Genomic DNA, 8,039 nt, shown 5'->3' with positions numbered 1-8,039 from the left:
TGAGATCTATGGTTTCTTTATTCAATTTTTGTTTGGACGATCTATCCAGTGGTGAGAGAGGTGTGTTAAAATTGCCTAGTATTATTGTGTTGTGGTCTATTTGATTTCTGGAATTGAGAATGATTTGTTTGATGTACGTGGATGAGCCAATGTTTGGGGCGTAGATATTTATGATTGTTATGTCTTGCTGATTTATGCTTCCCTTAAGCAGCATGTAATGTCCTTCTTTATCCCTTCTGACTAGTTTTGGCTTGAAGTCCACATTATCTGAAATGAGGATGGATACTCCAGCTTTTTTGCTGTGTCCGTGTGCATGGTATGTTTTTCCCCATCCTTTCACCTTTAGTCTATGGGTATCTCTTTCTATGATATGAGTCTCTTTCAGGCAGCATATTGTTGGATTTTTCTTTTTAATCCAGTCTGCCAGTCTATGTCTTTTGATTGATGAGTTCAGGCCATTAACATTCAGGGTTATTATTGTGATATGATTTGTATTCCCAGTCATTTGACTCATATTTGTTTTTTGACATGATTTGGTTTCCTCTTTATTTGGCTATTCCTTAGGCTAGCGCCTCCTGTTGCTGATTTGCATCATTGTTTTTTGTCTCTTCCTCATGGAATATTTTGCTGAGAATGTTCTGTAATGCTGGCTTTCTTTTTGCAAATTCCTTTAGCTTTTGTTTATCATGGAAGTATTTTATTTCGTCATCAAATTTAAGGTAAGTTTTGGTGGGTATAAGGCTCTTGGTTGGCATCCATTTTCTTTCAGGGCTTGGTAAATGTTGTTCCAGGCCCTTCTAGCTTTTAGGGTCTGGATTGAAAAATCTGCTGATATTCTTATTGGTTTCCCTCTGAATATAATTTGATTCTTTTCTCTCGCGACCTTTAAAATTCTGTCTTTATTTTGTATGTTAGGTATCTTCATAATAATGTGCCTTGGTGTGGGTCTGTTGTAATTTTGTATATTTGGAGTCCTATAAGCCTCTTGTACTTGGTTTTACATTTCATTCTTCAGATTTGGGAAATTTTCTGATATTATTTCATTGAATAGATTGTTCATTCCTTTGGTTTGTTTCTCTAAGCCTTCCTCAATCCCAATAATTCTCAAATTTGGCCTTTTCATGATATCCCATAATTCTTGTAGATTCTGTTCATGATTTCTTACCATCTTCTCTGTTTGGCCAACTTTGTTTTCAAGATTAAATATTTTTTCTTCAATGTCTGAGGTTCTGTCTTCCAGGTGTTCTACCCTATTGGTTATGCTATCTATGGAATTTTTAACTTGGTTTATTGTTTCCTTCATTTCAAGTATTTGAGTTTGTTTTTTTTTCAGTATCTCTAACTCTTTATTGAAATGATCTCTTGCTTCCTGTATTTGGTCTTTTAACTGTTGATTGGTGCGATCATTTAATGCCTGCATTTGCTCTTTCATCTCCTCCTTCAATGCCTGCCTTTGCTCTTTCATCTCCTCATTTGCTTCCCTGATCGTTTTAATTACATACATTCTGAACTCCCTTTCTGACATTTCTTCTGCTGTGCTGTCATTGGGTTTTATTGATGTAGTCTCTAGGTTTGTTTGGGACATTTTCTTTCTTGTTTTCTCAGATTGGTCAGATGTTAGTGGGAATCTGAGATATTGCAGATTTCCTCTATTGGCTTATGGTGTCCCGGTAGATTTCCAGTGTATCACCTCTCAGCCTTCAGTAGCCTGAAGTCTTGGAGGAACTTGATAATGCAGTGCTTCCGAAGAAAGCAGCCCCTAGCCCCTACTGGTTCCAGGGCTTGGAGCTGGCTCTGTGTGGAAAGGCTCTCACTGGGGGCCTGCACCGTGCAGCTGGCCGTGTGGGGGAGCTCACCACCAGAGTGTGGAAGGCTACCTTGGAAAGACTCTAACTGCCCTACCCTGCTATGATAACCCCACCCCTATCTGTGCCTGGCGCCCAGGCCAAGTTTCGCCCAGTGGGGGAGACTCACCCCGTGACTCTATTTTTGTCTAAGTCTCTCGATGACTCCCCTTCTTGAGTCCTGGGTTCTGGAGCGACTGGAGATGCAGTCACCCTCTAGGTTGCCATCTTGGATCACCCTGTGGAAAGAGCCTGTGGCCGGAGTGGGCAGAGCCGCCTGAAGAAGTCTCTGGCTGCCCTGCCCTGATCCCAGATTCTGCTTGGGGATCGAAGCTCTTAATTGGCTCGGGGACTTGTGGCTGTCTCTTTGTAGAAAAGCTCTCACTGGGCGGTCTGTTCCAAGAAGCTAGCCTTGAAAGGCACCTCCCACCGCAGGGGTCCAGGCTGCTTGGGGAGGTCGCTGGCTGCCCTGTCCTGGTCCCTGAAGCAGCTTGCGGACCAGAGTATGCCGCGCTGGCTCCGGGACTTGGAGCTTGTTTTGATCAGAAAGGCTCTCAGTAGGGGGCCTGCTCCGAGAACCTGGAGAAGCTGGCTGTGTGGGAGGGGCCCAGCACTGGAGTGCGCAGGGCTGCCTGTGGAAGACTCTAGCTGCCCTGCCCTGCTCCGATAAGCCACCTCTATCTGGGCCTGCCACCTGGGCCGAACTTTACCCAGTGGGCAGACTCACCCGTGGCTCTATTTTGGTCCGAGTCTCTCAATGCCTCCCCTTCTTAACTCCTGGGTTCTGGAGCAACTGGGGATGCAGTCCCCCTCTAGTCCGCCATCTTGGATCGCCTAGGATTTCAACATATGAATTTTGGTGGGAAAGAAACATTCAGTCTATGCAATAAAATATAAGACTAATAAAATCCCCAGTGTTTAGTTATTAAGAATTGTGAAAAAATGTTCTGAATGATACAAAATGCTTTTTCTGAACTATTGAGATGTTTATTTGACATTTTTCTACTCATGAGGTGAATTATTATAGCAAATTTTCCAAATGTTAAACCACCTTTGCATGTATGAAATATGTGAAGTTGAACCAGCATATATTATCTTTGTTATATGCTATTGAATTGTTTGCTGTTTTTTGATGGTTGCCTTAGGAAGAATATGTATAGATAGGCAGCACTTAGCAATGGAAGCACTCTGAGAAATGCATTGTTAGACAATTTTGTCATTGTATGAACATCATAGAGTGTACTTAAACTAAGATGATTATAATGTTTCTAGGTTATACAATCTTGAAGCCACCATTGTATATGTGGTCCACAATTGACTGAAATTTTGCTATGTGGCACATGACCAAATTACAGTATAAGCTTTCCATGATATATTTGAGGTTAATATCATACTTCTTCATATAAAAAATAGAAAAATAAAAAAAAATAAAAAGTAGAAATCTTACAACCTTGTGGGTTTATATACCTTTCCTCTCAGCAATTTCTTCTTCATGTTATTATTATATTATTATTTTTATATATGACTTTTCCATGTTATAAACCCTAAAAGCAATGTTATAATTTTTGCTTTAAATAGACATGTATCTTAAAGAAATTAAGAAGGATAATTTTTATAATTGTGCAGGTATTTACCATTGCTGACCCTCTTCATTCCTAACATCTGAACTTTGTATGCATCCCATTTCCTCCAGAAGAAATTTTTAAAATATTTCGTGTATTGCAAGTCTGTTGGTGTAACTTCTCTTCATCTTTATTTGTTTGTACTTCATTCTTAAAGGATATTTTTACAGGGGAGAAGCCTGCAGTCATATGAAGCACTGTTTTCCTGTATGTAATGAAAGGTTTTGCTCTGGCTTATTCCTAGGTTTCCCCCTCATCTTGGTTTTTTGTTTGTTTGTTTGTTTTTGGTTTTGTGTTTTGTTTTGTTTGTTTGTTTTTGTTTTTTGATTTTTTTTGGCAGTTAAGCTATAATGAGACCAGTCATAGTTGTCTTCAAATGTATTCTGTTTAGGTTTTCTGAGATTTTTGAATCTGTAAATTTGTGTCTTTCACCAATTTTGAGAAATTTTCAATTACTATTTCTTTAAATATTTTCTGCTGTATCCTTTCTTTCTTATTTTAAGACTTGAATTATTTGTATGTTAGACTTAAAAAAATCACCTCACCTATTCCTGAGTCTCTGCATTTTTCCAATCTTTTAAAATCTTTTTTAGACTGGATGATTTTATTTACTTTCTAGTTCTCTGATTTTCTATCTTTTTCCTGATATTATGAGTGTCTCATTTTTTGAAAGCTCTTAAATCCCAATGTCTTTTATTTCAATGTGATTTAGTTTTATTCTAGATCAACTTTTCAACTACACAGTGCTATTGAGACACATCTTTTTATCAGTACAATATTGTCCAATTATTGAAGACCCCAGAAACCAACACCTTGCAGCGCAACACTACATCCACTTAGGTAATGGTATAAAAAATTTGAGGTACTCTCTTTTTCACTTCTAGAATTTCCATTTTAAAACTATATTTTCTGCTTTTCTACTGGTACTTCCTCTCTTTTGTTGTGAGCATATTAAAACTGACCTCATAGAGCATACCTTTAGTAGCCACTTTAAGGTCCTTAGAGGATAATCCTAGTCTGGTTCATATTGGAATTGTATCTTTTGTTTTTCCATTGATAATCAGTCACATTCTCCTTTTTCCTTTTATATGGAAGATTTTGAATTTTATCTGGACCTTGTGAATGTTATATTGGGTTTTTTCTTATTGCTCTGGGTTCTATAATATTGGTCACAAAAGTATAGGTTTAATTTTAACTAGGAAATTAATTTGGTTAGATTCAAGTGGCAAAGTCCTTCATGGCAGAGGTGGGTAGCTCAAGTCTCTGATGAAACTACTTTTCTACTGACTTGCACTTACATGAATCAGTGTTCAGACAGAGGTGTGGGCAGAGTTTCTAGACAGATTGATTTTTGATTTTCTAGATCTCTCTTTAAAACCGTCTTCTTGTACTCTCTGACAGTCCTGGTTGTCCACAGATTCCTTCACATCTAGTTTCTCCAGCCTGAAAGATATAGAATTTTTTTCTACTGGAAGTATCATTGTCCACCACTGCCCCTGTGACTGTAACCGTTTAGAAGGCAAAGCCATAAAAATGTGAAATTTGCTTCATGCTGATGTTTTCTTCCAGGTCTCCTTGTTCCCCATCAAGAGAATTCCGTTAGCCATTTTGTATTTTATCCTGAGTTTGGAGTTGCTATTTGAGGGAGGATCAATTTGTTAGGATCTTCTTATCCATTACAGGAATTCCTGTAGGAAAGTTTAATTTTCAGATTTAGTTTCCTAAAATTCTTTCCAAGTTTTTATTTCACTTGGCGTCAGTTTTGGATTTTTCTTTATCTTATCGGGGTAGATTCATTTGTTTAATATAAGAGGATGCATTTGTTGACATAAAGATGTTCATATTATGTTCTGATGGTATTTTAAAAATGCCTATAGGATCTGTAGTGATGTTTCCTTTCATCTTCTTCATATTATTTATTTGAATCTCTCTCCTTTAATCAGTCTCATAAGGGGTTATCATCATTTTAGTCTTTCAAGGAACTGGTTAACAACTATGAACTTCTACTGTATAGTAGTTCTCTCATTATTACCTTTTCTGTATTTTCTTTGGGTTTGCTTTGATCATTTTCTCTAACTTCTAGAGATGAATACTTTAATCATTCATTTAAAAATCTTCTTTTCTAATATAATTGATCCTCATTATTTGTGGTTCCCATATTTGCAAGTTCACCAAATCAACACTTGTCATACTTTCATAATCCTTCATGGAGTTGAACAGTGGGGTGAAAATTTTGTTACCCAGGGAACATCTGCAGCTGAGGTTGAATGAGGTGAACTTCTGTCTTCTGGTTTCAGCTCTCAGAAATAAACAGAGGATGGAAACAGTAGGAGTAATACAGTGTAGTGTGCTTGCTGTTTCTAAAAAATCTTTTGGTTCCAGTGTACACAGCAAAATGGTAACTTTTTTTACCATAAATTTTTTTGGTGTATTTTTAAAAAACTTTTACAGACTGCATTTTGATTCATTGTACACACATGGGGTACATCATTTCATTTCTATGATTGCAATCATCTGGTAGGATTAATTGAGTGGTAATTGAAGGCAGGTGGGGTGTGGCTGGAGGGCATGGCTTTGGGATATGTATTTGTATTTAGCAAGTGAAGATCTCTCTTTTTGCTTCCTGATCATTGTGTGAGCTGCTTCCCTTTGCCATACTCTTCCACCATGAGGTCCTGATGCACCTTGAGCCTCTAGGAATGAAGCCAGCCTTGTATGGACTGAGACCTCTGAAACCATGGGCCTCCAAATAAACATTTCCTCCTCTAAAGTTGTTCTTGTCAGTTCTTTTAGTCACAGCAGCAAAAAAGCTGACTAAAACTTGTGCTCTACATAAAATTCTGAGAAAGTTAAGACTTGTTTTATGAACTGTTGTGTGTTCAAATTTTGTAATTGTTTCCTGTACATCTAAAAATATGTTTCTTTAGTTGTTGGATGTAGCATTTTTCATATGGCAATTTAGACACAATTTTAATGTTCTTCAATTCTTCTTTGTATTAATAATTTTTCATGCCTCAAACTACTTTTCATTTGAAACTACATGATTTCATGCAATCCTTTGAAGCAGTAATGACACAAAAATTTCCTTGTATACAGATAATTTGCATACTTTCCACAAAGCAAATGTGTAAAGGTACTAGAACAGATTATTAACTGCTATAGTGTTTTCATATCCAACAGAGTTGTTGTACATTAAAGTGTGGTATCAAAAACTCAGGCACTTGCCTAATTTTAAAATAAAGTTTTTCAAGCTATGTCACTACATCTAAAGTGCAAATACAATTTCAAAGGGTTAGGGATAAGGAGGGTGGTAAGAATGGAGGAAGGAAGGACTGTATAGAGGGAAAAGAGGGGTGGTAGGGGTGGGGGGGGAATGGAAAAAATAACAGAATGAATCAAACAGCATTACCCTATGTAAATTTATGATTACACAAATGGTATGCCTTGACTCCATGTACAAACAGAGAAACAACATGTATCCCATTTGTTTATAATAAAAAAGATTATTTTAAATAACTTCTCTATTGAAACAAGTTTAATGTTTTTTGTCTACTAACTTCACTATTATGAGTATGAACTTTATAGCTTTAATGGGTAGTAAAGGTATATTCTACCTTGGTCTCAACATGGCACCAACATAATCAAAAGCTAGTGAGGTGCTAACATGTGAGGATTAGTACAGTGAATGGGGTCACAGTATATTCCAGGAGAAGGTACTCATGTCACTATGTTGAGAGCTATGGTTCATTCTTCCTTCCTTGATTTGGATAATCAAATGGAACAGGAGGAGGGTAGTGACTCTAATGGTCATTCCTTTGGTACATTCCTGTCTCCCCTAGCAATGAGTACCACAATAAAAGAGGTGAGAATATCAGTTGTGAAATCTGGTATACAGGGCTTGGAGCTGTAGTCACCAAATTTGGTTTTCCTTCTACTTCCTTACTTGTATCTTCCTCTGAAGTAGAGAATAACAAATGATAATCAGAGGTAATCTTGTCAAGGACCCCAATAACCTTGGAGATCTCATCCTTGTCTTTATCTTCATTTTCAATGCTGACAACGATGAATGCGTTGTTTTTCTCTCAGTACCAACATTGAACCTCATGTGGGTCCACTGTAAGAGTAAGCTCCTTTGAAAGCCCAGGTCACTGCTATTCTCATAGGCATTTATGACAAAGATTGACTCTTTGAAACTTATTAACACAAATGCATCTGTGGACCTATCCTTTTGATGGTGATATTTTATATTTTCTTGAGTCAATTTCTCAGCAAATATCCCAACTGTCTCTTCTTTGAACATACATGTTTTTAAATTAAGCTGGTGAAAAAGATAATGACAGCAAATACCTTCTTCATTTTTCCTGGCTACAGGATTGTTGCTTCAGGGCTGTAGATTCTGTGACCCTGACCATATGCAGGACAGTACTGAGGGTGCAGGATTTGTGATCAGTGGGTTAGTGCTGGATTGCAGGGACCACAATGAACCTCATCCTGCATGTCTGTCTCTCAGGTTCTGTACCTGAGATTTGTTGTACCTGTGATTCTGTATATTTCACATACTTGCTTTATTAAT

At 37.4% G+C, this 8,039-nt stretch overlaps 1 pseudogene; it reads right to left on the bottom strand.

The window, feature by feature from the left end:
- Positions 1 to 7,114: 7,114 nt before the first annotated feature.
- LOC124983950 (protein BTG3-like) lies at positions 7,115 to 7,822 on the bottom strand (annotated as a pseudogene).
- Positions 7,823 to 8,039: the final 217 nt, after the last annotated feature.

Source organism: Sciurus carolinensis, chromosome 1 (assembly GCF_902686445.1).
Source record: "Sciurus carolinensis chromosome 1, mSciCar1.2, whole genome shotgun sequence".
NCBI classification, from domain to species: domain Eukaryota; kingdom Metazoa; phylum Chordata; class Mammalia; order Rodentia; family Sciuridae; genus Sciurus; species Sciurus carolinensis.
The sequence above is the reverse complement of the archived record's forward strand: the minus strand, read 5'-3'. Positions and strand labels throughout refer to the sequence as shown.